This window comes from Antechinus flavipes, chromosome 5 (genome assembly GCF_016432865.1).
Source record: "Antechinus flavipes isolate AdamAnt ecotype Samford, QLD, Australia chromosome 5, AdamAnt_v2, whole genome shotgun sequence".
NCBI lineage: Eukaryota > Metazoa > Chordata > Mammalia > Dasyuromorphia > Dasyuridae > Antechinus > Antechinus flavipes.
In genome coordinates this window covers 183,534,977-183,561,812 of record NC_067402.1, presented here as the reverse complement: position 1 = coordinate 183,561,812, position 26,836 = coordinate 183,534,977, and the positions used below count along the sequence as shown (strand labels likewise).

The 26,836-nt window shown below is 33.6% G+C and overlaps 1 protein-coding gene across 1 annotated transcript in view; it reads right to left on the bottom strand.

Moving 5' to 3' along the window:
• The window catches only part of EPS8 (epidermal growth factor receptor pathway substrate 8), a 230,289-nt gene that overhangs the window by 166,280 nt on the left and 37,173 nt on the right, over window positions 1-26,836 (bottom strand). The window contains exon 2 of the mRNA XM_052000226.1: window positions 7,590-7,673. The gene's annotated coding sequence lies outside the window, so the exon portion shown is untranslated. The remainder of the gene's footprint in view (window positions 1-7,589; window positions 7,674-26,836) is intronic.

Below are 26,836 nucleotides of genomic sequence, written 5' to 3'. Positions count from 1 at the left end.
TTGAAAAATCAAAGGAAAGATAAACACAACTGAATACTACATACTAAACATGATGAAGAGACTGATAAAATAGTAAAATCTTTATCAACTAAATGAAATCTGAGAAGAATACATTTATAACTGATAGATAAGAAAAGAAAAAAAATTATCAGAAACAATTACTCTAAACTATATGACAACAAAAGTGAAATTTAAAAATCAATATTGCAAAAAATTAAGAATGGAAAGTGAACATTTAAACAACCAAATATAAGAAATAAACATGATACGAAAGTACTCCCAAACCAAAACAAAAATCTGGAACAGATAAATTTATAAATGAATTTCATCAAATACTTAAGGAATAAAAAAATTCATGCTATAAAGGGGATAATCTAACAAAACAAATTTATATCCCTAAAACAAATCAGAAATAGTGCAGAGAAAGAGAGCCTGTATTAATCAGTAAAGAACATTAATACACAATTTTATCAATACTTTCTGTCAAAAGCATTACAATACTTTTTCTTAATTTCATTTTCCCAAACTAAATTTGTACCAAAAATTCACTGTTAAAAATTTAATAAGCAACAATATGAATCATATTAAAAATCAAAACAACCACACAATGAATGATTGTATCTTTAAATGCAAAAAGGAGTTTCAAAAAATGAAGAAATCAACAGAGAAGCATCAGCTTGAAGAAAAGGAGGTGAAATATAAACTTAGGAGTTCTGACTCCATGACCATGCTTCTTTCTACATACTCAGTGTGCTTATCCTCGAGACTGAGTCATTTCCCCAGAGATAAAAAAGTTCAAAGATATGTATGGTTTTCATAAGAAGAAATAGAAACTCTCAATAGGCAAAGGAAAAACTTTAAAATCACTAATAATCAGAAAACCACATTAAACAATCTTGAGGTATCAGCTCCAATCCATCCAATTACTGAAGATGGTAAAATTTGGAAAAACTTTTCAGGAAAGAGGGTAATGTGTATTGTTTCCCTTCTGGTAGAGCTGAGCATTAATTCAATTCTGGAAAATAATTCAGAATTATCCAAGAAAAGTTATTAAATTCTTCATAACCTTTGACTTAGAAATCCCACCACTGAGCTTATTCCCCTGGCAACAGAAACAAACTTTCTGTATGTATGAAATACTCACAGCAATGCTATTTGTAATAGCAAAAACTGGAAATAAAAGTATGCACTCAACCACCGGGGAATAAATTTTGCTGTAGGGATATAATGAAATACCATTATGTTGTAGCAAATGGGTATATGTATGTAATAGCACCAAATGAAAAAAAGGAGAAGCAAAAGAATAATATGCACAGTGATTAAAATCAATTAAATTAAGGTAACACTAAGAGACAACACAATTTACATTAAATTCAAATAGTGGTATCAAATTATTAATGTTAAAGGTCATTCTTCCATTTTGTTAAAAATGATAAACAACAAATGTGAAAAGGGATAAATACCATTCTGTTACATAATTTTGATAAACTTTTCAGAGAATGTACCTATAAGATTCTTATTATATGAAAACAAGATATATGAAGAAAATAAAATATATAGAAGTAAAGCTTACCTGTACTTATAAACTGATGATTTTCTAAAAATTAAAAATGAACTTTTCTGAGCAAACAGAGACTAAGATCCTTTAAATGTATCCTGGAATTTTCTTAAAGGAAAAAAAGCATATCTTATTTGCAAAGAAGAATTTTCTTCATTGGTATAGTATACCAAAAATATGTCTTACCCAGAGTGTACAAAAGTTTGTATTTTTCAAATCTCTAAGTATTTTATTCACTCAGGGCCTTTGTGTTTTTACTTAAATTTTATGATGAATTCCCTTTGGTCATACTGCTAGGTATATTCTCAAAGGAGGCAATAAAATAGATTTTTTTAAATACCATGCTAATCAATCAATTAATAAACATTTATTAAATGTCTTTCATATATCATATGGAGGCAACTAAATGGCTCAGTGGATGGAACAAACACTGGGCCAGGAGTCTAAAAGACTCGAGTTCAAATTTAAACTCATATACTTACTGGCTTGTGTGACCCTGGACAAGATAATTAAACTCTGTTTACCATAACATAGTAAAGAAGAAAATGGCAAACTACTGCAGTATTTTTGCCGAAAAGCCTATGGTCCAAGGAGTCATGAAGAGGAAGATATGACTAAATGAGTGAACAATAATTATGTGCCAGGTACTATGTTAAGCACTGGGCAAATAAATACAAATATATATATATATATATATATATATATATATATATATATATATATATATAGCAGTACTTTTTGTAGTAGCAAAGAACTGAAAAGAAAGTAGGAGCCATGAATTAGGGAATTTTAAAAAATAAATTTGATATATGGATGACATGGAGTATTAATATTAAATGATACTATAAAATAACAAATATAAAGAATTCTGAGAAACTTGGGGAGATTTGCATGAACTGAAGCTGACATGTAAACAGAACCAGGGAAAATTTTACAAAGCTACAACAGAAAGAAAAACAATATAACTGATAGATTTCAGAACTCTAATGAATGAAATATTCAATTATGATTTCAAAGGATTGATGTAAACTCAGAGAGATAAGGAACTCAAAGTGAAATGATATTTTTAGACATATTTTTTTTCCCTTTGGGGTTTTTTGTTGTTCTTAAAGATGAAGATTCTCTTGGTGGGGGTGGAGGGAGAGTCATTGGAAAATAACAAAGATGTCCTTTTTAAAGAGTATCAATAAAACATTTTAAAAACAAAAAAGGCATGCCAAAGATTCAAAGAGCTAGGAATAAATGGAGCAGAAAATATTTTTCTAGGATATTTCTAATAAAAGGCTTTAACAAGTTTAGTTTCACATTGAGAAACAGCAATTTTATATTCAAATTGTCAAGAAGCAGCTCGTCAGTGCTTCTGTTATCTAACCAGTCCAGCTTGGTTTTTGCACACTAAGGTTTACAAGATGGTAGGTAATAGACAGCAGCAACAGAAGGAGAGTTTGGAAAATTCATTTAACTTCTAATAACTATAGAATAATCAGCTCTTTGAAGTAAGGCTTTACATGGTGATTTATTCATCTCACATATACGCATGCACACATAATGACTTAGGATTTCCTAGGATTAACAGAAAAATCCAAACAATTCTTCCTTCCAAAACTAATTTATATAAGTCATTGTTCTTACTTAAAAACAAATCTAGGCAACTGTCCAATATCGAGAGTTTGAGCAAAATGGACACAGGGTTTATGCTTTGCAAAACTAAGGGATTCTATAGTTCCTAGAAATTTAATGCTTCCATGACCAATGAACCAATTCCCACAAATCTGTTGTATGAATAAACCAGTCCACTGGTCTCTCTCTTATATCCTGATAAAGCTTAAAAACTGACCATGTTCTTTTCACTCAGCATTACAACATAGAAATTTTCAATGTGGCTTACTAAAATAAAGAAAAAAATGTATCGGTGTCGCATTCAAGTTATAGACAACCCTTGCCAACCATCTCTATAAGCTCTAAAGTTTTATATTATTTATATCTTACTGTGGGGCAAAAATACTTAATTAAAAAAAGCCTAGAATATGGTCCATTCATAAGCAGTTCTCATTATGCCTCAGTTTTCTTTAGGTTAGTCATCCACTCATTTATCTGTCACCAAAGTAACAAAGAATGTGACTCATATTCAATAGAAGCAAGCAATGTTACACTACATGAGGACACCAAATTTCTTTAAGGGCATAATAACACATAATTTGAGGAAGTATAATAAGGCTATTGATAAATGGAAAGTTGATCACTTAACCATACAATAATTTAAATGGGGGTGTGTCAATGTGATTTGAAATTCTAGTCATTTCCAAGAAGTTTAAAGGCCAGTTCACTAAGAGAAAAAAAGACTTTTGCAAACAGGTCTTCTAGTCATTAAACAAGAAACTAAATACGTAGGCAATTTAGTAGACACTGAAGGTCATATATCTAGCTTTTTCATATAAGGGAGTCAGGAGAAAAGAAATTGTCATCAGCAACCCTAGCATAGGAAAGACAATCAGCCAACATTTCTGTCCAAACAGTAACGATCACTCAGGATACAGATTGTAGGAATACAACTCTGCTGGTACCATCTGGCTGGGACTGCTTTCTCCTCAACTTAGCATTGCTATTTGCCCATTGGAAATAACAATTACATTGGTGGGCATTTGGGGTGGGAACAAGAATGAAAAGTCATAATGGAAAAATGTTGGTAGGAAGTACAACCTAGGGATACAACATAGGAAGAATAACATAAGGGAAGATTTACTAAAAATAGCTATTTGTTAATCATCTAGGAGAATGAGATGGAGCATTACAACACTAGAAGAAATTGGGAGAAAAAAATTACATGATTCTTGAAACAATGAAGAAAAATTATAATTTAACAGAAATGAAAAAATTACTATATTTATTTTTGCACAAAGTTCTAAACTAAACCAATTCTTGAGATCTTTTCTTAAGGAAGAAAAATAACAATTATATATATAGTTTTAAGATGTGCAAAATGTTTTACAAATATTATCTAATCTTATCCTGAGAGGCAGATGCTATCATTATCCTCATTTTACAGCTAAGTAAACAAAAGCTGGCTGAACAGATATTGAATGATTTGTGAGACCTGAACACAGAACAGGGTCATAAAGCTTGTAAGTAAGTAAGACTGGATTTGAATTCAAGACTTCCTGATATTTTGCAGTTTTTTTTTCCCTTCAAATTGCTACTTCATTCTTAACCATTGCCTTCCACGAATATTCTTAATTATCAGAATTGAATTGAAGAAATTTTCAAAATTTCATTCTTGAAAGGATGTTGTATGAAATTCCTTACTACTTTCTTAGTGCTACATAATACTTCAATACATCAATGAATCTGTGAGTTCATCAATTTGAGTGTTCATTCTATCAGTGGAGAAAGCCAACCAACCATCCCTTCTTATCTCATATAGGTCTCACCTAAGGAGAGAAGATCTATTCAATCCACTAAACAATTCTAGGTCTTTTTCCATTTCATGAGATACACTGGACTACTCAAGCTATTTGTTATCATTTACTTCCTTCGGTCTATCTCTTTCTCTGACAATACATCTCTTTAATGAAATCTCAACTACTTTTTGAGTATAAATAAGTTCCACAAAGCAATTATCTGCTCAATGTTCTCTGAGTCTCCACAACTTTGATTCCTCAGAAATGAAGTATTCTAAGATTCACAACCAGAGGGTCACCAAAAGAATATTTTTTTGTTGAAAAGATGGACGTTGGTTCTGGGCAATAGCTTGGTGTGTTACTGTGCTGAACTGCATCTAGCTTCAGAATATTGAGTCACCTCAATAAGATTCATGATTATTCAAGAAGAAAAAAAAATTAACAACATGCAAAAAAACCAAAGGCATAAAAACAGTATCTATTTTACATAACACAATTCATATAACACAATATTCAATTAGTTTTGAAAAGCAAATACTCAATGGAAATATGTTTAGAAGCATTGTACATGTTTAATCTATATTGGATTGCTTGCTACCTTGGAGAGGGAGAAGGGATAAGAGGGAGAAAAATTTGGAATACAGGGTTTTGCAAAGGTGAATGTTGAAAATGTATTTGGAAAAATCAAATACTATTTAAAAAATAAAGGATTTTAGAGTTTTGAAAAGAAAATTTCAGAGAGAGTCTTAATCCCACTGAAATAAAAAGATTTAGGAATTAATGATCTCCCCAGGTTATTGGGAAAAACATACAGTTGTGAAGTGCTTAACATAGTTAAGGGCTTGTGTAAAGGATGAGCACTTTATTATTCAGATCTGTTAGGGATACAATTGAGTAAAATGCTATCATATGTATAGGTATTTTTTCTAATTGCCATGGAATGTTAGCAAAATTGAAATGTATATGTACGTATATTTTATATATATTATATATAATATTTAATATTATATATTAAGTAATTTTCAAGACAGAAAAAGTCTGGCACACTGTAGGCACTACCTAAACTACTGTGATTTGCATGAAAATGTCAGAGAGTAATAAGATAAATAACTTTTTAGGAATTGATAAGTTTGAAAGATATTTAAATTTTATCACAAACTTGGTGATGTTTTAAAAGCAAGAATGCTAAGAGAAAGTGTTAAAGTAAATTTCCTACTCTTTTCAATTTGAATACTGTTATATTATAAAAAATAACTATTATATGAAAAAGAAAGAAAAAAAAAACAGGTATTCAACCTGCAAGGATACAAGACATTATGCTAGGTATTAGAGATGTAGAGGCTTAACAATGAAAAGAAAGAAAAAAATGATAGAGAAAGATGAAAAAAAAGAAACTATTATTGCCATTAAAGATTTGCATTTTAGTCGGTGATTTAACAAATACACAAATAACTATATTATAGGGAAAACAGTAGCAAGAGCAAATATTAATAGGAAATGGGAGATGGAAGAAAGGAATCACAGAAAGTTTCATGTAAGTGGCAGGACCTGAACTGAGCTTTAAAGGAAGATAAAAATTCTGAGAAAGAAAGAGCCTGAAATACCAATCAAAGAGGTTTTAATTTATTACACAGGCAAAGTGGAGTCAGGGAATTATTGATCATCCCTTCTTCTTAGGAAGATCACCTTAGCAGTTGTGGGGAGGGTCAATGAGAATTAGAAGAAACTAAATGCAAGAAGATCAATTAGGAGATCACTAAGGCAGTTCAAGTGAATGAATTAAGATGACAGCCAAGTGAATACAAAAGGGGGAACACAGTACTAGATAACCAAGTCCACTAAATTAAATACATATTAAGATTAATTAATGTTTGTGACAGATTTTACAGATAGATGAACATGCTGGCCTTACTGATAGGAAATTTTTAAAATGCTTTTATTAATCCTAAACTCCCAAAAGGCTGTAATGGGCTGAGGCTCGAGTTGATGCACTGAGGTCCCAAGCACGTGAGGCTAAATAGTAATTGGACCATACTCTATTAATATATGTGCTTGGAGAAAGAATGACCCCCCCCCTCCTCCCTGCCCACTCTTTGTGCAAGTCCTGATGTGTTGTATAGGAAATGACATTTTTGGTGAATAGAGGTAGGGGAGTGGAAAGGGAAGCAGAGAGACTGCTGGCTGGTTTCTTGACACAGCTGCTCACATTGCTATCATGATCTCCCTTCACCTGCAATTCCCCTTCACCTCTGCTGGCTTGCTTCCTGTTGCACCTGCCCATATTGCTATCGCAATCCCCCTTCATCTCAAAAAGAATAAAGATTGAAGATTTTTCTTTTAACCTGAATTCCTGACTCCGGCTGATTTTAAATACGCAGTCATCACAAAAGGCAAATAGCAATAGCTCACATTGGGATAGTTCTATATATTTTTCACAGAATTTTTATAACCATTATGTGATTTCAAGCTCACAATAATCTTGTAAAACTGAATGAGCAGGTATTATTATTTCCATATCAGAGATAGGGAAACCTGTGTAGTTTGAATGACTTTCCTAACACTTGATAGTCTCCTAACTCAGTTTTCTATGATGATATACTGAAGATTTTCACATCTCATACATAAATACTTACCTTAAAAATGGAACAAAATGGCTCCTATTCCTAGTCCACGAAGTTCACCTCTTAAGTTCAATGCTGTTACCCTTAATAGATGGCCTGCACAAAACAATGTGAAAATTCTTATTTTAGCATCAAAAGATATACATCAATTATCCTTTCAAATGTTTTAATTTCTTATTATATTCTAAAAAGAAGGAACTTATGACAAACTCTCTTTGGAAAGTTATACAGACAACAAAATAAGTTCAACAAAATCATCTGCTTTTGCTTCATTTTAAAATACAAGAACCTGCTTTAAAGAAATTATGTTTTTAAAAAACCAGAAAAAGAACACTTTAAAATTTAAAAGTAGATGATATTTTATCTTCCTATATATTTATTATTTATCTATAATAGATGAAGGGCCTAGGATGTTTTATAATGTCATCTCCTTTTAAATCATATGTTACTAAATGAGACCTGCTTTAAATATTGTTACAATAGCCAGTAATCAATGAATTTCATTTATGTATTTATAAAAATAATTCTATAAGTAAGTATGCCATACATTGAAAAAGAAAATTTTCTTTTTTTATAATAATCGCTTTTTATTCTTCAAAGCACATGCAAAGATAAATTTCAACATTCAACCTTACCAAACCTTGAGTTCCAAATTTTTATCCCTCTCTCTACACCTCCCCTTCCCCTAGAAGCAAGTAATCCAATAGAAGTTAAATATGTGTAATTCTTTTAAACATATTTCTACCTTATCATGCTACACAAGAAAAATCAGATCAAAAGAGGGGAAAGTGAGAAATAAAAAACAAGCAAACAAACAAAAAGAAGAAAAAATGAAAATACTATGTTGTGATCCACATTCAGTCCCCACAGCCCTCTCTCTGGGTGCAGAGTTGTGAATCTCCCATACTTGTGAATTCCATTGAGTAAAGGTGTAAACACAAACATTGCATCAATTAGTTCTACTTAGTACCTTGTTTCAGGTTCTAGCCCAAAACATCAACTCTAATGAGTTAGCAGTTTGTAAAGATTCCAACACACAAGTTTATTGGTATTGGCTTGAATCACCTCAAAGTTGAAAAGAGCCAAGTCCATCACAGTTGATCATCACATAATCATGTTGTTATGTACAATGTTCTCTTGGTTCTCCTCACTTCACTAAGCATCAGTTCATGTAAATCTCTCCAAAGCTCTCTGAAATCTTCCTACTGATCATTTCTAATAGAACAATAATATTCCATAACATTCATATACCATAACATTAATATATCATATTATCATAATATAAATTTTATTCATATAACATAACTTATCATATACCATAACAGTCATCCCCTAACTGATGGGCATCCACTTAGTTTCCAGTTTCTTGCCACTGCAAAAAAGGGCTGCTACACACATTTTTGCATATGAGGGTTTGTTTAACGTTTTTATGATCTCTTTTGGAAACAGACCCAGTAGAGACACTGCTAGATCAAAGGATATGCACAGTTTTATAGCCTTTTGGGCATACTTCCAAATTGCTCTCCAGAATGTTGGATCAGTTCACAACTCTATCAACAATATGTTAATGTCTCAGTTTTTCCACATCCCCTCCAACATTCATCATTATCTTTTCCTGGTCATTTTAGAAATTTGAGGCATGTGAATTGTTATCTCAGAATTATCTTAATTCGCATTTCTCCAATCAATAGTGATTTGGAGCATTAAAACAAAATTTTCAATAAACACTTATCAGATTGTTTTAAAAGTAGAGTAAAAAGTTGTTTTGAAGGTGGTGAAAAATAGGTATGGAATTAACCACACACAAAAACAGGACTAATATATAATCCTCCAAATAACCAACATTTTCTCCACAGGTATGTTTAAAGAGTTAGCAATATCAACTTTTTTTTTCCAAAACCAATTCCTTTTTTGATATAATACTGTAAAGCCTTAGATAATCTCTCTCTTTTTTTTAAAATAACTTTTTATTGACAGAACCCATGCCAGGGTAATTTTTTACAACATTATCCCTTGCACTCACTTCTGTTCCAATTTTTCCCCTCCCTCCCTTCACCCCCTCCCCCAGATGGCAAACAGTCCTTTACATGTTAAATAGGTTACAGTATATCCTAGATACAATATATGTGTGCAGAACCGAACAGTTCTCTTGTTGCACAGGGAGAATTGGATTCAGAAGGTATAAATAACCTGGGAAGAAAAACAAAAATGCAAGCAGTTTATATTCATTTCCCAGTGTTCTTTCTTTGGGTGTAGCTGCTTCTGTCCATCCTTGATCAATTGAAACTGAATTAGCTCTCTTTATCGACGAGATCCACTTCCATCAGAATATATCCTCAAACAGTATCATTGTTGAGGTATGTAATGATCTCCTGGTTCTGCTCATTTCACTTAGCATCAGTTCATGTAAGTCTCTCCAAGCCTCTCTGTATTCATCCTGTTGGTCATTTCTTACAGAACAATAATATTCCATAACGTTCATATACCACAATTTACCCATTTTCCAACTGATGGGCATCCATTCAATTTCCAGTTTCTGGCCACTACAAACAGGGCTGCCAGAAACATTTTGGCACATACAGGTTCCTTTCCATTCTTTAGTATCTCTTTGGGGCATAAGCCCAGTAGTAGTACTGCTGGATCAAAGGGTATGCACAGTAAGCCTTAGATAATCTCAAGCTGTAGAATAATATCTTGTATTTAGTACGGATTACACTCAAGCTAAACTTTGGAAATTGCAACATCAGTATATTGACTTTTAGATAATGACAAATGTTGGAAGGGATGTGGGAAAACTAGGATACTGATATATTGTTGGTGGAACTGTGAAGGAATCCAACCATTCCGGAGAGCAATTTACAACCATGCCCAAAGGGATACCAAACTGTGCAAACCCTTTGATCCACCAGTGTTTCTACTGGGCTTATATCCCAAGAAGATCTTAAAGGATGGAAAGGGACCCATATGTGCAAAAATATTTGTGGCAGCCCTTTTTGTAGTGGCCAGAAACTGGAAACTGAGTGGATGCTCATCAGTTGGAAAATGGGTAAATTGTGGTATCTGAATGTTATGGAATATTATTGCTCTGTAAGAAACGATCAGCAGGATGAATAGAGAGAAGCCTGGAGAGACTTACATGAACTGATGCTAAGTGAAATGAGCAGAACCAGAAGATCATTATGTATAGGCAACAAGACTATATGAGGATCAATCCTGATGGTCACGGCTCTTTTCAACAATGAGTTGATTCAAACTAGTTCCAATTATCCAGTAATGAAGAGAGCCATGTACACCCAGAGAGAGGACTGTGGACTACAACATAGCATTTTTACTCTTCCTGTTATTGTTTGCTTGCATTTTTGTTTTCCTTCTCAGATTTTTTCTTTCTAGATCTGATTTTTCTTGTGCAGCAACATAATAAATATGTATAGATATATTGGATTTAATATATAATTTAACATATTTAACATGTATTGAACTACCTGCCATCTAGGGAAGGGGGTGGGGGGAAGGAGGGGAAAATTTGGAACAGAATATTTTACATGTTGAAAAAAAAATTGCAATGTTGAAAAAATTACCCATGCACATGTTTTGTAAATAAAAATATATAATAAAAAAGGTATAATGACTTTTAGTTCAAACTCAGTAGAGGAACAAGTTATATGCACAGAGTTCATTTATTCAACAATCTCAAGTATCTGAATTGTAGCTGAAGAATACATAAAAAATCCATGAACTGCAAAAATATAAATTACAAAGTTCATATACTAAATTTCAGGCAATTTAATTGTTACTAGTAGAGCCCTTTGGATCCTCATTCAGTACTCAATTTATACAGAATCCAAATAGTCTTGGTGATACAGTTTTAGAAACAATATTTGATTAAATGCAGCAAACTACATGTAAAAATAAGGGCAGTCACAAGCAATGAACTATGGATAGAGAGTTGCCCAGTAATATAGAAACTATCATGATACTAACTCATAGAGAAAAGGGAAAACTATCCTTTAAAAAAAATAACCCTGTTGACACTGATGCTTCCCTCTCCCATTTTTATTGTCTTTAAAAAATAGAATTTGTCATATGGAATGACTATTTGAGGCATACTGAGGATAACTCAGATGACATCAATTAAAACTTATTTTAAAAATAAGAATAAAACAAGAGGAGGAAAGCCTGTAGAAGTGTGGGCTGAATTAGTGTTTATTGTTTTCCCTGAAAGTTTCACTTCAACAGTGATATGTCCAATCTCTGCTCCAAATTTTAAAATGGAGGGAATCATTGAAATTACCTAAAAGTAGTGATGTGGATAAGAAAAAGTAGTCAGAAGGGATGAGAAATGGGTGCGAATATCACCTGGGTTTAAGTAGCATGCTGATAAATCTGCAATAATGTTGGGTTTATCTACTCAGATAAAAAAAGGCAGGGATTCCCAAAAAGAAATATGGGGGGGGGAAGCAAACAATTTAGAAAAAAATAACAATACAATGAATGTTATGGAATCAAGAAAAACAACTTGAAAAATGCTCAATGAAAGGGAAGCAAAGGAATAAATTCTAATTGGATCTCCAAAAATGATCAAGAAAAAAATACAAAGAAATTCCAGACTCATTTAAAAAAGAAATACAACAATTGAAAGATTTATTTTAAAATGATAAAGAAATGCAGATTAGAGGGGAAATTAAAGTTCTCTAAGAAGCAATAAAAAAGCCAAACATGGAAGGGAAGAAGGTAAGGAGAGGGGGGAAGGAAGAAAGGAAACATTCATTAAATGCTCTCTATGTGCCAGACATTGTGCTAAGCACTTTATAAATATTAACCTATTTGATCCTCACAAAAATTCTGGGAGGTAGATACTATTATTATCCCCACTTTACAGCTGAAGAAACAGGCAAACCAATTAAATCACTTGACCCATGTCCTACAGCTAGTAAATATCTGAAGATGGATCTGAACTTAAGTCTTCCTGACTCCAGACCTAACACTCTTTCCACTGTACCTAGAAGTATGGAAAATAGAAAAGTACTGGGCTCAATAAAATCCAGAGAAAAATCTAATGTTTAACTCACCAAGAAACACAGTAATCAAACTTTAGACCTTTATCATCAAATAAAAATACTGCAGGCAGGAGAGTCATTAACCTACCAATAGGAAAAAAACAAACCATGTAAAGCCATCAATGAGACACAAAAGAAGAATTGGAAGATAATCTTCCAAAAAACAAAGATTATCATATCATAAAGTATAACCTACAGAAATTGAGATTACTCAATTTTTAAATGGGATATCACATTCCTTCTACAAAAAAAAAAATGAGGTGAGCAAGGCATTTCAAACAAAAGAGGAACAACAAAAGTAACTAAGTGCAGGTAGCAACAGCAGCAATAAAAACTAAGGAAGAAAATTAATACTTTTTCCTTCCTAGAGGGGAGGAAATAATTAAATAAATCAAGAAAACTTCTTTAAAAAACTTTTTAAAAAGAATTTTCTAGTACCAATAAGAGAACATGTAGAAGCAAAGAAATTCAAGGGAACAAAGATGTAATAAGGCCAAAAGAATCAAAATGGAAAAAAGAGAATTAAAATTAATATTTTTAGAATAAAACTTGCAAGCAAATCAAGATTTAGAAGGAAAGTATCTCGTATCACTGGAAGGATGTTACTTATATAGAAAGAGAGAAAAGGAGAGCTTAAGATTAAAAGGAGAGAGATTGTCAGTTTTTCATTCTAACACCCAGTCAAAGGAACTTAGAGTGGAAAAGGAGGGGAAAAATCATTACAGATAAGGAAATAGGATACAGATAAAGTAGGGATTTGGTTCTACTTCGGGAGAAAATATACCCTGAAATTCCAGCAACAGAAAAGTGTGAAAATGGGGCTTTTCAGTGTCTTCTCTCAAAGGACTGTGGGCTTTTCAAGAGACTTTCATCTCTAAGTAGGGGTCGTTCTTCTTAAGTTTGCTTCCCATCCCACGGAAAGAGATATTTCAATCTTTAAAGGTATCCACAAAATCAGTAGACAGATGGAGGAACATGGGTCCAGAAGTAGAAGAAGCTATTGGTGAACTGAAGAGCATGAAATAGGAATAGACCCCTTAACTACAGATAAGAGAACTTATTTTTTCACTAAAACAGTTTTCTTGTACCGATACATTAAAGAGGCTAAAAATATAATATTCAAAAGAATAAAAGAAATTGCCACAAAATAATACTAGCAATTTTTTAAATTACACCATTTGCTTCATGCGTTTTATACTGCTACCTCTAGGATACCAATTATCATTTCCTAAAAGGTTTTGGTGTAAATAGTTCTTAAAAATTATAGTCACCGTGATACTTACCACTAATGTAGGATCTCAGCTGTGAGATGCAACTTAAGAAGCACTTTTTTGTTTTCTTGGATTGCTAAGAGGATCTCATTCTCTGCACTAACATGGACCTAAATACTTGTGTGTGTATATGTATAATATATAATATATATATATATACATATATGTATATATAAATAATACTTATAAAGTAGTCAGAGGTTCATAAACTAGGTAATGTTTGCACTAGAGTAATTCATTAAAGCAACCTTGATTGGAGTGAATAAGTCCAGAAAATGAACATTTCCAAATATATATTTCCTAAATTTGGGGTTTTATACACTAGTTGGTTTTTTTTAACAGATAGAGTATATATAAACAAATAAATACGTCTCAGACAGTCCAGTACCTTTATATGCTTTTTAATGATCCATAGAAAGAAATATTCTTTAACTTTCTTTTGGCATTTTACAGTAAGTTTCAAACACAGAATAATCTCATTTTACTACCTGTTATAAAGGAAAAATGTCTACTACATGTACTTAAATGTATTAAGAGCCCTGTTTTAAGTAAAATTTTATGGCAGTTCAATTTTTAAGGTCAAAATTATGACCAAAATAGATATTGTGACTTTTTTGAACTCATGACAGCCCAAGAGACTTATCCCATCAAAAGAAACATGTAATCATTTGCTTCCTTTAGTTAACAGATCCCTGTTAAAATGCTGAAGATTATCCTACTTTGTTATCATTCTCCAAAACACCCCAGCTTCTAAATTGAGCTTATGCTTAACCCCTCTTTCTTCTCACCCCCTCCAATCAATAACCAAGTCCTCCTTACACAATGTTTCTTGAATCTATGAAAACATTTCTGGTGATTGAAGGTACAGAAGCCAAATCCTATTTGGGATTTAGAGTTCAAATAGGCTGAAGTATATTTCCTACAAGTAGTCATAAGGGATGTTATCAAGGAAATGTATTATGAAAAAGAAAGTAGAATGGCCCAAAGCACAAGTAAAGGTTAATAGATGGACAGATACTGCACTTATACATATGCAATTTTTTTTTGGAAAAAAAAAAAAACGGCTAAAGGCAGTTAGCATGATCTCTCTGTGGAGGATATATGGAAGAATATAAAATAGATTCCCACAGAATGAAAAGGTATGAATGGTGAGGGAAGACTCAGTGGTCCAGCTTGCTCTTAACTGAGAGCACAGTTTGTAGCCATGGAAAGAACCTTAGTTTGGAGTCAGAAACTCTTGGTTCAAATAACAATTATGCCATTTTCAACTAGTAGTACAGCAGCTAGGTGGTGCAGTGGATAGAATGGCTGACTTAAAATCAGAAAACTACCTGAGTCCAAATCTAATCTCAGACACTTTCTTACTATGTGAACTTGGGCAAGTTAGTTACCCCTTCTGCCTCAGTTTCTTCATCTGTAAAATGAGTTGTAAAAGGAAATAACAAATCACTCCAGCATCCACAAATACCCCAAATGGGGACAAGAAGAACTAGACACAACTAAAATGATTGAAGAGGTATCAATTTTTTCATATATAAGATAGAGTGGGACTTGCTGACTTCTAATTTCTCTTCTGTCTTTAAAAATATGAGGTAATAGTCTAATGTTTCTTAAACTTTTTCCTCCTCACAGCCCAGTATTCTTTATCATGAGGAATTGGGGCACACTGAAGTAAGCAATAAATATTCCCTACATTGGGAATTCCATTTCCATTATCTAGGCCTTGGGATTTCTCTGTTTCTCCTTTCCCTTCTCCACTGTCTTATTATCTTCCTTCTTTACTTCTTCAAGACTCAAAGTGGGAGTGCAACTTTGAGCCCCTTTAGATGTAGATGCTATTGTGACCTTCGAGAGGCCATGCTGGGAATAGCAAACCTCTCTGGAAGTGGGGACCAGGTAATGGAGAAAACCAAGGGAAAGGGAAAGAATATGAGTGAATACCAAGCAAAACTCATAGTTCAGTAGGGCCCAGACATATTCTTTGAGAACCACTGAATATGATTTCCTTTAGGATCTCACCATTACCTCACAACTTTTGTCATGTAACTAGGATACTGTAATAGCTTCTAGATTCTTTACCTCCAAACCATCTATTAAGGCTAGTACAAGTAGGTTATACCCATGAACCCTGTGCATCCCAAAGGCTTTGTTCTGGACCCTCTTCTCTTCTCTCTTGATTCTACAGGATCAAGTGTCATTCTTGGAAAGGAGCTTGCTTTATGATAACAAGGGAAGGAGGTGAAAGGGGATGAATAGCCTCCCACCAAAAAAGGGGGATAGATCCACAGAGGTTTTTCATAGGACATAGATTTTTATATTCTTATCACATGGTACTCCCAGTGAGGGGGGATTTGGCCAAGAACAAATAAGTAGATGGTGGAACAGTGTAATCCTCCCTGACCTCTCTGCAGCCTTTGACATTGTCAATCACCCATTTCTACTCAATATACTTCTTTCTAAATTTTTGGGATGTCTGAGTGTTCTCAGACTTTGTTGCCTAGTCTTTATTCAGGTCTTACTTGCTAAGCATTGTGTCCCACCAAATTCTGTTCTGAGATCTCTTCTCTCCCTCTATACTATTTCACTCGATGATTCCATCAGCTCCCATAGAATCAATTATTATCTTTGCTAATTATTCTCAAATCTGCTTACCTAGCTGTAACCTCTCTGCTGATTTCCAGTCTCACATCGTCAACTACCTATTAAACATTTCAAATTGAATGTCCTGTAGACATTTTAAACTCAACATATCCAAAACTGATATTATGTTTTTACCTTCCCCCAAGCCATTCCCCTTTCCAAATTTCCCTATTACTATTATGGACACCACTACTCTGCAGTCATTCAGGCTTACAATCCAAGTGTCATTCTGACTCGATATTCTCTTATAGCCATTTTCCAATCTGTTACCAAAGACTATTTTATCTTTAGAACATCCTCATATCAGCCCCCTTTTCCCCTCTAGCATTGCTAGAGTAGTCCCTAATACTTTACCCTTAGACTACTGTAACAGTCTGCTGGTAGATCTGCCTGCCTCAAGTATCTCACTATTTAAGTTCATTCTCCATTCAATTGCCAAAGTGATTTTCTGAAAACTTAGGTCTGTGTCACAGCGTGCCCCCTCCCCCAAATAAACTCTAGTGGATCCAGCATCAAATACAAAATCCTCTGGCATTCAAAGTCCTTCATAATTTAGTCCCACCTCTAACTTTCTTCTTACATATTATACCCTAGCTACCTCCAATATAATGTCCAATCCACTGACTCCAATCCAGTTATTTCTCAAAAAAGATACTCCATCTTTTGACTGTGGACATATTTTCTAGCTGACCCCCATGTCTAGGATCCTCTCTCTTCTTTCTACCTCTAGAATTATCTGACTTCTTCAAGTCCCAGCTAAAATCCCACTTTCTATAGGAAGCCTTTCCCAATCTCTCTTTTTTTTTAAAAAAAGTTACTTTTAATTTATAGAATAAAACAAGCATGTTCATAATATAGTATAATAACAAAGATGATTGTACATGAAACTGCAAATCTACTATGCACAAATGTATTATTCCTTTCAAATATATAACAAAATTATCATGAAAAAATTTTTTTCTTCTTTCCTTCTTCACCACTTTAGTGAAGCTAATGGTAACAGGGAGCTAATAGGAGTAGGGGAAGCTAATGGACACTATTAACCCAAAACATATATGTATATGTATATGCATTACATATGTGTATGCATTTGTGTATACATGTACATATGTATGTGTATGTGTGTGTGTATAAAATTATTCTATACATACTTTAATTCATGAGTTCTTTCTCTGAATGCAGATAGTGTCTTCATCTGTCCTTATAGTTATTAAAACCCTATTGCTTTTACTATATATAATGTTCTCTTGGGGGTGCTCATTTCATTTTTCATTATTTTGCATGTCTTTCCATGTTTTTCTTCAATCAGTAAGCTTATCATTTTACATGTCAATATTAAATGATTAGTTAGAAAAAGGCATTCTTTGTCTTATTTCTTACCTAACCTTAATCACTGATTGGGCATTGCCTCATCAAAGACCTTAACTTAAAAAGATCAAGATCTCCCACTGCAACCACAGACATCTCTAGTCATCCTGATTTGTATCTTGCCACTGGACTCAGATAATTCCAGAGGAGAAAGTAAGGCTGATGAACTTACACAGCTCTCCTTCACTCAAATCCAATTCACTTGCACGTCCTGGCATCACCTTCATGATATCATGGTCATCTTTAACAATGAAGAACAAAGACGAATAACCACTGAACTCATCTTTTCTTACAGCATGGTAATATTCCCATTACAATCATATGACGATGTGTTCAATCGTTGTCCAATTGATGGATATCCCCACAATTTTTAGTTTTTGACACCACAAAGAAATCTGGTATAAATATTTTAGAACAATTAGGTTATTTTCCTTTTTTTCTAATTATCTTTGGAAATAGACCCTTTGGGCCAAAGGGTATAAGTAGTTTAATAAATTTTGGACATAATTCCTGACTGCTCTCTAAAATGGTTGGATCACTTCACAATTCCACCAACAATAAATCAGTCCCAATTTTTCCAACACTTGTCTCCAATCTCTCTTATTTCTAGAGCCTTCCCTCTGCTGATTATTTCCTATTTATGCTGGTTATAGTTTTTGCATATGTTTGTTTATATAGTCTTCTCCATTAGCTTATAAGCTTCTCAAAGATGAGAACTATCTTATACCTTCTTTTGTATCTCTAGCAATTAGCATAAAATCCGGCATAAAATGAGTGCTTAATAATATTTACTGATTACCTGCTAAGGCAATGCCAGAAAACTACCCTCTCCAATCTAAATGGCAACCTGCTGGTTTCTGAAGGAATCATGCTCATTTCTACTTTGCATGCTTGAGAAGCAGTGTGTCCCAGTAGATAAAAGATCAGCATTTTTTTTTTAGTCAGGAAATCTTGGATTCAAATTCTGACTTATGATATAAACTGGCTATGAGATCCTTAGACAATTCAACCTTGAAGTCCTTTATAAAATTCTATAAAAATGACAAACTACAGAGGAATTTCAGATCTTTATCAATGGAAGGAGTTTCCATACAGAGGATTTGGCACAGCAATAAAAATCACTAATCCAAATGAAAGAACAGAGTAGAAACCTATGCTGTTGATTCATCTGAAATGCTCTTTTTTTAATCTCTGAAAAAGACCCAACTTTCATTCAAGCTCAAAGCTAACCAAATAAAACCTGCCAATATCAGAACTGGAATACACTCCTCTGAATAGGAATTTTTATTTAGACAACTTTTGGCACTTATTAAAGCCATAGATATAGACTAAAGGAGGAGTCCAATGACTCAGATTCCTCCATGTTCTAACAGCTAAGTTTCTATTACAATGCACATAATTACTAAGAAAGGAATAACTCTACCCATACCTATAGCTACACTAAGGCCCCAGGTAAGTGAGGAAAGTTGTTCCAGAAGGACAGGGAGAAATAATGTTCTACCATCCCTATCTCATTATGAATTACTACCATATAAATAAACTCTTTCTTAAGCTTATATTATCATGAAATGACAAAGCACCAGTACTGCCCCCTCTCAAAAGCTGTGATGGATAGAGCCAAAAAGTGAAGTAAAACCCCAGCCACTTATATGCCTGAGTTAGTGACTTCCTACACCAGCATTTTCTAACTACCAAAAAGAGATCAAAGAGTGATGGAATAGGAAATGAGTGTTTGATTGCCATAAGACAGGGAAAATGCCAGTTAATCAGGAGACTCAATTGATCAGAGGAAGGTAATTAGTAAATGCTGGTAGAGGAAGCTACTAACCCAGACATGTAAGGAGGTGAATAGAGGATGGAGTATAGGGAGGACAGAGTTGAGGTAGATGGACAGACCAACAGGCTATTGCAATAATCCCCGAGTGAGGTGATCAGGATCTGGCAATGGAGGAGGAGAAAAGAGAATGAAGATGAGAGGTGTTGCCGAAGTGAAATTTATAGACTTTCACAAAAAGTTGGATAAGTTGGGATGGGGAAGGGTGACAAATAAAGATGAGTCAAAAAATAATTCTTAGGTTGGGAGCTTGAGGGACTGAGAAGATGATGTTGACTTCTGGTTGTTGTCCTTTGTTCTTGTTGGGATTGAGGGACACTGTTGCATTGCATTTCCTTTATCTTCTACATTTTACTATATACAATGTTCTCTTGGGTGTGCTCATTTCATTTTTCATTATTTTGCATGTCTTTCCATGCAAAGACTCATCCATTTTATTTCTACTACCTAATGTGATGCAGTGGAAAAAGAGCTAGTTTGAATTCCAGCATTAGTATTTACTTACCTAGATATCTGTATAAGTCTCTTAATTTGTTTGGTCTAGGTATCTTCAATTCTATGAAACTGATCTTCTACTTTTGTCTTACTGCTATGAAACGAGTTCTATTTCTAATCACTTTTAGTCTGAACTATAATAGTCTTTGAATTAGACTTCTTCCTTCTTTCCCCAATGGACTGCACTGATTAATTCTTGACAAAGGTGCTAAAATGATCTTTTGAAATTGATCATATTTTCCTATTCAAAAATCTTCAGGATGTTTTATTTCAAAAATAATAAAGAGTTGGACTTTTCAACTGCTCATTTAAAGCTCTCCACAGTCTAGCTACATCCTGTTTCTGCACTCATTTGTGGAGTACCAAAAAAACCATGCGAACAAAGATGTGGGAGTTATGTTTGTTTTGGATATGTCAAAGACTAGATGGAAGCAACCTGAGCTAATTGAGGACAAAGACTGCATTCAAAGAAGCAGATTCAGATTTGATGTAATAAAAAAAATCCTATCAATTTGAGTCATTTAGAAGTGGACAAGTGGGATCCTCTTCACTATAAGTCTTCAAGAAAAGTCTTTTTAAAAAATCTGTTAAATATTACAATTCTGAGATTTTATCTTTTTCTACCTCTACTTCATTTCATATTAGTCCTCTTCATTGCACCATATTCCATATGAAAAGGTTTACTAGTTATTCCCTGAACTTAACATTCTACCTCCTTTCTCCTGACATTTGCTCAAAGATACCTAAAAAATACTGTCTGAGTGTTAACTATCACAAACCTTGTCTTCCTTGAAGGCTCAGTTCAAGTGCCATGTTTTTTTATGAAGCAGTAGATGTCATTATCCTTCCCTTCCCCTTGTCAGTATTCCCTATAGGCTCAAATGATTTACTTACTTTTCAATATCAGAGGATGTCCTTGTCATAAAAAGTCCCACTCCGAAAAGGCAGGAACTTTTGCTCTCCAAGACAGTTTTCCACTTTTTACCTTGGAGCCTTGCTTACTCCTGTTTGATGAAATTTCTACGTAATTAGCCAAATCCAGAGACTTTGTTATCATTCTATGCCCATTCCATGTCTCTTCCACTCTCCCGTCAGTTTTTGCCTCTAACTTTGAGAACAGTGACTTTTCAGTCCAAAACTACATTCTTTGGCTTTTGTTCCTCTATATGTAATCTTACCTAAGTAGAATGAAAGCTACTGAAGGGCATTGAGCTTTTGTCCTTTTACATTCAGCTCTTACTTGGAGCGTTTATATAACCCCCCACTCAATAAACATTAGTGGCTCTCTATTACCTCTCCAATCAGATACAAATTCCTTTTTGGTTTTCAAAGTCCTTGACAACTTGACTCATTCTTAGTTTACTTCTCTTATAATTTATTTCCCTCATACATATCCTGCAGACTAGAAATATCTGCTTTCTTGCTTTTCTACACATATTACACTTGAACTCTAGTCTGTGCCATTTCATTGACTGTCTCCTATGCCTGGAATACTCTCCCTCATCACTTCCACCTAAATTCAAGGCTCAGCTCAAATCTCACCTTCTATAAAAGGTCATCTTTGAAATCTCCTTGCCTCAAATTCTTGATACCCATTCTTCTGTCTTCCATCTAAAATCACTTCCCATGTTCTAATACCTAATTTCACATTTACATAATTGTTTATATGTTACTTCCACTAGAATGAGAGCAAGGGTCTACTTTTTGTCTTTCTTTGAATTCCCAGAACTTAGAACAATGTCACACATAAAGTAGGTGCTTACTAAATGCTTACTGACTTGATGTAAAAAATATTTTTTGTTGCCGTTTAGTCAATTAGTCACATTAGATTCTTCATGATGCTATTTGGGATTTTCTTGGCAAAGATATTGGAGTGATTTGCCATTTCCTTTTCCAGTCCATTTTATAGATGAGAAACTGAAGCATACAAGATCAAGTGACTTGCCTAAAGTCACAGAAGTAAATGTCAGAAGGTGGATTTTAACTCTGGTCCCCTTGATTCTAGTGGCAGTGTTCTATCTACTGTACCACCTAGTTGCCTCCAAAAGTACTTACTAGATGCTTTTTTATTGTCATCCATCCATCCATCCATTTTTTAAGCTTTGAATCCCCAGCAAGAAATACACAAAGGTTGCTAAATAAACATGTGCTGAATGAATCAGTCTTACATTATTTTTCCAATAGTACATTTTATTTGTTGAATGAGGTTATAAACTGCCAAAGGACAAATAGACCCAAAAAGTTTGTCTCATCTACTGAGCCCATATTAATATGTTGTATAACTGTAAGCAGTTAAAAAATAAATGCTATTAATAATAAACAATCCTTAAAAAAAAGACATAAAATAAAGTAAATGCAACAAAGATGTTTAAAAAAAACATGCAAATATATCAGAGAGTTCTTGAAAAAAATCACCATAAGATAATGTAGATTTATATTTTTGTAGATTTCTAATAGACCCCAACAACATGAAAATGGTTGTAACCCACACACACTGAGCACTGAGTTAAGAGTTTCGTTGTTGCTGCTCTTTGGGTATTTTTTAAACAAATAAAACAAGTTGGCCAGGGAAATGTTTATGAATCATAAATTTGTTACCTCACATGAGACATGGAACTGTCACCTCCATTCAGGAGATGGAGGAGGGGAAAGGGTTGCCTCCAGCCTTTGGACCCCTACCAATGGAATTACAGATTCTAGCCTTTCTTTCTGATTTCTGTCCTGCTGAGGAGGGCTATCTTGAAACTCTCTCTGAATCTGGTGGTGATAGAAGCTGGCCAGAAAATAGCCAGGATGCAGGGTGAGAATGTTTACTTATCCTGTAGAGTACACCTGCCCTTCCTGTAACACTTGGCTGTGCTCAGTGCAGCTTTGTCAGAGTTCAGATCTAACAACTACCTTGGTGTTAGCTCAAAGGCTGCAGGAACCTTGCCTCAATTAACAGAACTGATTTTATTCTCTGTCATATTAATCACAAAACCATTGCTATCACAGTCAGGACTGACTTGATTTTTGATATTACATAAGCAACTCTTGGCAGACAATATATAAAAGAAGCATTACATTTGACAGTATTGCCCCTTTCCCTTTAATATGACTGGCTAGTTTATTTCCCAGACAGATCCACTTCTCCCCTGAGTCCCCAAATTTTCCCATGATAATCTAGTTTCTTCCTCATAGAAGGAAGAGGTATATACATGCTTTCAGTTGAATGGATTGAGTCTGAACCCTAAGGAAATTTAGATACTTGGAAATGATGAATCTTTGTCACACTGTTGCAAATTGAATGACTGTTAAAATTACTGGAGGTAATAAAAAGAGACATAGAAGGAATGACAATTCATGGAATTTATCTTGATTTCTTATATACCACAGCTATTATTTAGAAAGCTGTGCTTAAAAATTGTTGCAATGAATATTTTTTGTTTTAAGTTTGTTGTTCTTTGAGTTGCTGCTCATGGTGGCAGCACATATACAAAGCAGTCCCTAGAAATGCTAAAGAACAAATTGTTACAATGCCAGAACACAGTGACCTTGGTGAAAACTCCCATTTCTTTCCCACTCCCAAGTCTCCTGCAAGAAACCTTCAATCCAAATACAATTCACAGAGAACTGAAAGTCCATTAAAATGAATACTGAAAGCACTATTAGAACATTATAGAAAGTTAAATCCCTGCAAATCATAGTCAGGATTGAAAACTGGATTGGACTTTGGTACTATATCATCATCAACACTCCTTATTTTACGAATGAAGATATGGAGGTTCAATTAAGTTAAATATTTTGTCAAAAAAAATCAAACTAAGTAAAATAATCTGGATGTGAACTCTGATCCTCACTCCAAATTACATGATTCCATATCATTTCTTCCATGACATCATACTGCCTACTATTAGTTTCATTTATAAGCTATTCTTCTCTACTACCAATAGAAAAAACAAAAATAAGCAAAGCCTTTGTAATTTCTTAACCTGACATTCAAAGAACTGTACTACATAAATTGGTTTACCTTTTGCATTCTACAGTATGTTCCACTGCCTCTCTACATGGATTCCCTCTGCTGCCACCAAAGTGATATTCATCTTTGTCCAAATACACTCTGGGCTTTACCCATGCCTTTTTCAAACACCCTCCCTATTTGTCTCTATCTAAACCCTACTTTTGATTCAGCTATGGTATTAATGAAATAGGCCTTATATAATAACATCTTGCTCACATTTAATATTGTTTCTCTTGAGGAAATGGGCACAAAGTTTCACAAATACACTTTACCCATCTTTCTAATTTATAGTGAATTTGGAAGCAGGAAATGGGAAGGCTAACTTTATAGCCAAAATCCCAAGGCTAAAATAGTATCAATAGTTCTATGCTTCATATATCCATGTCTTGTTTCACCAATAATACTGTCAACTACTACAACATAAACTACTATTTCAGCAAAATTATGGATTAAAAAGGCTTTTGTGACTGGTCTGGGAACAGAGCCACCATTTATAACATTGTTTCTGGAGATAATGAATACAATCCAAGTTCCAATCTGGGAACTTGGTGCACCAATGACATACTTTTCCTTTCAAGACTATAAGGAGAGACTTTTCCCTATTCCTCATTCCCATAACTACCATGGCACACAAAAAAAAGTTGCTATAAAATATAAGTGAGAAAATTATATTTTCTTTACATGTCAAACACATACATATACACACCTGCACACAATCAGATGCAATGTTATAGCTTTTATCTGAAACCTTATTATCTCTCAAATAAGCAGGTCTTTTTCCCCAATCTCTGCTGAACCAAACTATGAGACTGAACTATGAAAGCAATATTATGATAAGAATATCAGACAACTGTTATCCTTTTTAACATACCTATTTAACTTTTAACTTCCTCCTTACCTAGTTTGGCAAAGTAAAACAAACAAAAAAGCATATGAAATACAGTCTTCTGACTTTGATGTATGTTTTATTCATGTAGGAAAAGAATATATGTATGCAAAGAGTAAAATGTAAATTTATGATTCCTTGCTTTTTCTATCAAAATAGAGAACATACTTAGGTATCAGGAATTATTCTTCAATACAGCTGAAACACTTTTAGCTCCTTAAAGGAACATTTGTATCTCAGATACAAGCCTTAAAATGTAAGGCTTGTAGGGTGATGCTAAGTGATTTTCAAATACATGCATCAGAAAAGATATAGATATGTAAATATGCAAGCATACCTTGTTGTATTAAACTTAGCTTTATTGTTCTTTGGAGATATTCCATTTTGAGGGGATTTTTGTTTGTTTGTTTTTACAAATTGAAAGTTTGTGGCAACCCAGCATTAAATGTCTTTCCAGTGACATTTTTCAAAAGCCTATATTCACATCATGTCTCTGTGTCACATTTTGGTAATTGTTGCAATATTTCAAACATTTTCCTTATTATTATATCTGTTACAGTGATCTGTAATCAGTAATCTTTGATTTTACTATTGGAATTGATTTGAGACATCAAAATTATGCCCATACAATAATGCAAACTTAATCAATAAATGGTGTGTGTGTTCTGACTGCTTCACTGACTAAACATTCCAGTTTCTCTCTTTCTCCTCAGTTTCCCTATTCTCTGAAAAACAAAATATTGAAATTATGCCAATTAATAACTCTACAAGTGTCTCTAAATGTTCAGATGAAAGGAAGAGTCAACCAAGGAACAGACTTCATTGCAATCTTATTTTTAAGAAACTGCCCCAAGTCACCACAATATTTAGTATCCATCAGTATCAAAGCAAGACTCTCCATGAGCAAAAAGATGCATATATACATATACAAAGATGAAAATACATATACATAATATAATAAACATATATTTTATATAAAAGAACCAAATCCATAGTTTCACTTATGTGTTTATACACACACACACACACACACACACACACACACATATATATATATATATATATATATATATATATATATATACTCTCATTCAGACAAAAAATATTAAAACCAAGAATATTTTGGTTCCATGGAAAAGGAATAACTTCATAACAATCAGAGCTATCCAAGAAAATAATGAACTTAGCTGCTTTTACTTAGCCAAGACTATTTGACTAGAGGTATTCAGTACCTTGTAGAGCAATTTCTCTGTGAGCAATTTGGAACTATGTTCAGAGGGCTCTAACACTCTTTGACATAACAATACCACCACTAAAGAGATAAAAAAAGAAAAGGAACTATGTGTACAAGAATATTTCTGTGGGCAAAAATTGGGAATAGAGGGGATGCCCATCAATTGGAGAGTGGCTGAACTCAACTGTGGTATGTGATATGATTATGAGCAAGATACTCTCAGATAAACCTGAAAAGATTTACATGAGATGATGCAGAGTAAAATATACTGTGTACAAAGTAACAACAATATTATCAGATGATCAGCTATAGCTATTCCCAGCAATACAATAATCCAAGACAACTCTGAAGGACTTATAATGAAAAAATGCTATCCATCTCCAGAGAAAGAATTGATGGTGTCTGAAGACAGATTGAAGCATATTTTTTCCACTTTATTTTTCCTGAAAAAAAAAATGGAGGGGATCTGTTTTC